Below are 5,330 nucleotides of genomic sequence, written 5' to 3'. Positions count from 1 at the left end.
CCAACCACCCTGTAATCATGTCTCTACTAAAAATAGTTCATTCTTCACTGTGTAAGTCAAAAAACCTACCTGTCATTTTGAGACCCTAGAGGGAGAAATAAAAGGAGCTGTTGGACAAATTTGACAACAGTTTGTAACATTTCTAAACAACCTAATCAATCATCCAAAAAACAAATTGGGTCGCATAACCCTCTAGGAACCTATGAACAACATGACTCTCCCCAGTCAGAGGCTTCTGTCTTCAACCTTGGAAATTATCATTTTTTTTTTTAATTTTTTTATTAAATCATAAGTGTATACAATGATATGATTATGGGGCATCATACACTCACTTCATAAACCATTTGACACATTTTTATCCCAGTGGTTAACATAGCCTTTCCGGCGTTATCTCAGTTACTGTGCCAAAACATTTATATTCTACATTTACCAAGTTTCGCAAATACCCCTGTAATATGCACCACAGGTGTGATCCCACCGATTCCCCTCCCTCTACCCACCCCCCATGACTGTTATCTTGAAAATGTCTTTGTTCCCACAAGTCTCACCCTCTACCTCCACCCTCTTATACACATTCTCACTTAAACCACCTTTGTCACACACAAAAAATACACTTTTAAGTGGAGCACCTCTTTTGATGCTCAGACACGTAAAAGGTAAGTGTGGAAAGCAAAAGAAATACATGCTTGTTCCTTTCACATCTGGATTTTGCAAGGCAAACTGCAAAACAGTCACAGTCAGCATGCATTTTATTTCCTCTTGTCTCTCTCTCATTCTGCTCAGGATTAAATGTTCCCCTGGTCGTCAACCAAAATGGAAATGTGATCTCATGTTTGTTTATTGTGTTGTCTTTGCATTTCCTAGGTCAATAGGGTGTAGCTTCTTTCCAAACACAGGAGAATTCTCCAGGGAGCTTGCTGGAAGCTTATCCAAGTACAGCTGAATCTCATAGGTAGACACTATAGAAAAATACACTGGTGCTTCAAAATGTGAAAAGTGGCATCACTCAGTAATGTCATCTATGTATTCCAGGTGAAATTGGTTTTCTTGTTTTTTTGAGACAGAGTCTTACCCTGTTGTAACTCACAGCAACCTCAAACTCTTGGGCTGAAGCAATCCTCTTGCCTCAGCCTCCCAAGTAGCTGGGACTAAAGGCACCCACCACAAGGCCCTGCTAGTTTTTTTATTTTTAGTAGAGACGGAGGTCTCACTGTTCCTCAGGCTGGTCTCAAACTCCTGAGCTCAGGTGATCCACCTGCCTCAGCCTCCCAGAGTGCTAGGATTACAGGCATGAGCCTCCATGATTGTGGGGTTTCTGTAGTAAGAAGAAAAGGAGATCTATTCCATTCCCCATACAAAATGCATTAATTCTGATTATCTTATATACTTATCAAGTGAACAAGAAATTACCAAGAAAAAATTACCATCAGCCAGGCTGAGTGGCTCACACCTTTATTCCTAGCATTCCAGGATGCTAAGGCATCACTTGAGGTTAGGAGTTCGAGACCAGCTTGAACAACAGCAAGATACTGTCTCTACTAAAAATCGAAAAATTAGCTGGGTGTTGTGGCAGACACCTGTAGTCCCAGCTACTTGGGAGGCTGAGGCAGTAGAATGACTTGAGCCCAGGAGTTTGAGGTTGCTGTGAGCTATGATCATCCCAATGTATTCTACCTGGGGCCACAGAGCAGAGCTCTGTCTCAAAAAAAAAGAAAAAAGAGGCTCAGTGACCGTATCTTAGTGGTTAAGGCGCTGGCCACATATACTGAGGCTGGCGGGTGCAAACCCTGCCTGGGCCTGCTAAACAATGATAACAACTGCCACAAAAAATAGCTGGGCATTGTGCTGGGCGCCCGTAGTCCCAGCTACTTGGGAGGCTGAGGCAGGAGAATCTCTTAAGCCCAAGAGTCTGAGGTTGCTGTGAGCTGTGACACTACAGCACTCTACCGAGGGCGACATAATAAGACACTGTCTCCAAAAAAAAAGGTGACCTCATCTCACATAACAACTTGGAGAGAATCAAGTATCTGTAGATACATATTTCTTTTTCTCTTGGCATTTTTCTATGTCCAATGCATAATAAAATTTATTCAAAGGAAAAACAGCCTGTTTGGTATCAAGATGAACAGACTCGCAATAGCCACTGTGATTTTTCATGATAAGAGAAAGAAAAAAATTCAATACACTAAAATGGGATAATTTCAACAGACTGGAGAGTGTGAAATGCATAGGAAATATAAATAGAAAAAAGAAATGAATATGTTTCTAAAACCAACAATGCAATTCCCTTTCACACCCATCATTTTGGCAGCAATCTATTAAACCTGAAGATGAGCCCACCCAGTTAATCCTTTCTAGGATATGGACCACCAAACTCTTCTACATGTACACAGAGGTATCTGCTAGAATGTTCACAGTAGCTTTGTTTATAATAGCAACACATCGAAAACTGCCAGAGTATCCAGCAACAGAAGAGTAGATCATGCACCGGGGTCTATGCACGTATTAGAACAATGGCTGTATTGCAATCAGGAAGAGAGCACTAACACTGCTCAAGAACAATGTTGAGGGGAAAGAGAGCTAGCTCAAGAACAATGTCGAGGGGAAATGTGCCATTACAGAAGGATTTGTTCAGATTATCGTTTATATAAATTAAAACACCTGTATATTCAACTGGATGAGGTGGCTCACATCAGTAATCCTAGCACTCTGGGAGTCTGAGGTGGGGGGGATTACGTAAGCTCAGGAGTTAGAGACCAGCCTGAGCAAGAGCAAAACCCTGTCTCTATTAAAAATAGAAAAAATAAGGCGGCGCCTGTGGCTCAGTTGGTAGGGTGCCGGCCCCATTTACCAAGGGTGGCAGGTTCAAACCCAGCCCCAGCCAAACTACAACAGAAAAATAGCTGGGTATTGTGGTGGGCGCTTGTGGTCAGGCAGGAGAATCGCCTAAGCCCAGGAGTTGGAGGTTGCTGTGAGCTGTGACACCACAGCACTCTACTGAGGGTGATAAAGTGAGACTCTGTCTACAAAAGAAAAAAAAATTAGAAAAAATAGCCAGGCATGATGGCTCATGCCTGTAATCCTAGCACTTGAGAAGCCGAGGCAGATGGATTGCCTGAGCTTACAAGTTTGAGACCAGAGCAAGACCTCATCTCTAAAAATAGCCAGGCATTGTGGTGGGCACTTGTAGTCTCAGCTACTCAGAAGTGTGAGGCAAGAGAATCCCTTGAGCCCAAGAGTGTGAGGTTGCTGTGAGCTGTGATGCTGTGGCAATGTAAGGAGGTTGACAGAGTGAGACTCTGCCTCAAAAAAATAAAAACTAAAAATAGAAAATATAGCTTCACATTGTGGTGGCCCCCTGTAGTCCCAGCTACTTGGGAAACTGAAGCAAGAGGATTGCTTGAGCCCAAGAGTTTGAGGTTGCTGTGAGCTGTGACATCACAGCAATCTACAGAGGGTGACACAATGAGACTGTCTCAAAAACATAAAAACAGAGAGTTTTTATAAGGACTAAGGAAGAAAGTACCTGTAAAGTACTCAGAGCAGAACCTGCAAGGGAGCAGAGTAATGACAGCTCGACTTACCTAGCACTTGCTGTGTTTCAGACATGTTCTAAATACTTCCCATTTACCAACTCATACAGCAGAACTGTATGTATTCTTGTGGTGGTGTCTTTTTTATTTTTAAAACAGTTTTATTGTTGCCCTTCTCGCTGGACGCCACCCACATGGTGTTCAGGCGCTTGGTGGAGATTGGCCGAGTGGCCTATGTCTCCTTTGGGCCTCATGTTGGAAAGCTTATGGCGATTATAGATGTTATTGATCAAAACAGGGCTTTGGTTGATGGACCTTGCACTCAGGTAAGAAGATAGGCCATGCCTTTCAAATGCATGCAACTCACCGACCTCATCCTCAAGTTCCCATCCAGTGCCGGCAGAAGTATGTCCGACAAGCCTGGCAGAAGGCCAAGAAAATTGAAGCCAGAGAAAGGAAAGCTAAAATGACAGATTTTGATCATTTTAAAGTTATGAAGACAAAGAAAATGAGGAACTGAATAATCAAGAATGAAGTTAAGAAGCTTCAAAAAACAGCTCTTCTGAAAGCTTCTCCCAAAAAAGCACCTGCTAAGGGCGTTGCTGCTGTTGCAGCAGCTACTGCTAAAGTTCCAGCAAAAAAGATGACAACAACAACAACAAAAAAAAGATGACAACTGCAGGCAAGAAGACTGCAGCCCAAAAAGCCACAGGCCAGAAGGCAGCACCTCCTCCAAAAGCTCAGAAGGGTCAAAAGGCTCCAGCCCAGAAAGCACCTGCTCCAAAGGCATCTGGAAATAAAGCATAAGAGGCTATAATGAAAGTAATAAAGGTTCTTTTTGACATGTTCAAAAAAGAAAAACAGTTTTATTTTTTCAGGAAAAATGTCACATTCTTTTTTTTTTAGAAACAGAGTCTCACTTTATCACCCACAGTAGAGTTCTGTGGCATCACAGCTTACAGCAACCTCCAACTCCTGGGCTTAGGGGGATTCTCTTGCCTCAGCCTCCCGAGTAGCTGGGACTACAGGCGCCCACCACAACGCCTGGCTATTTTTTTGTTGCAGTTTGGCGGGGGCCGGGTTCGAACCCGCCACCCTTGGTAAATGGGGCCGGCACCGTACTCACTGAGCCACAGGCGCTACCCAACATTCTTATTATTTAAAAAGTTCAAACAATACAGGAAATACAAAAAACAGAATGAAAAATCACCCAAATTTCACCTCATTACCTGGATAACCAACCAGATTTTTCTCTGTTTAATATGGCAGGTACATACATATATGTTCACATACAAATACACCATACATGCATAAGTATAAGTGTGTATATGACTGTGTTTATATGCGGGTACATGTACATACACGCATATGCATATAGAATTTATACATGTATAAACTGTATACACACCTGTTTTTAGTAAAACAAAAGGAAAATAGGGCATTATTTTTAAAACTATAGTTGATTCCACATCTTAGGGGTTAAATGAAGTCAAAGTTTTTTGTGGGTTATTGTTTCTAAGTGCATAGGATCTAGTCAGGCAGGAGACACCTATATATCTTTATATAAACAAGGTTATGTTTTCTTTCTTTTTTTTTTTTTTTTGCAGTTTTTGGCTGGGGCTGGGCTTGAACCCACCACCTCCAGATACGGGGCCAGCGCCCTACTCCTTTGAGCCACAGGCGCTGCCCCAAGGTTATATTTTCTTTTGTAGATTGTCTTAATTTTTAAAAAAATTTAAAGTAGCCCTTAAGTCACACAGCACTTAACCATGATTTTTTCATCCTAAGTATTCTCTC

General features: G+C 42.2%; 1 pseudogene across 1 annotated transcript; it reads left to right on the top strand.

Annotated features, from left to right (window-relative positions):
* The first annotated feature begins 3,727 nt into the window (after positions 1–3,727).
* Positions 3,728–4,388, top strand: LOC128584628 (60S ribosomal protein L14-like; annotated as a pseudogene). Its single transcript, XR_008379702.1, has one exon. The product of XR_008379702.1 is annotated as a 60S ribosomal protein L14-like (transcript).
* Positions 4,389–5,330: the final 942 nt, after the last annotated feature.

This window comes from Nycticebus coucang, chromosome 1 (assembly GCF_027406575.1).
Source record: "Nycticebus coucang isolate mNycCou1 chromosome 1, mNycCou1.pri, whole genome shotgun sequence".
Classification (NCBI taxonomy): Eukaryota; Metazoa; Chordata; class Mammalia; order Primates; family Lorisidae; genus Nycticebus; species Nycticebus coucang.
Note: the sequence above shows the minus strand (reverse complement) of the source record. Positions and strands in the feature narration are given on the sequence as shown.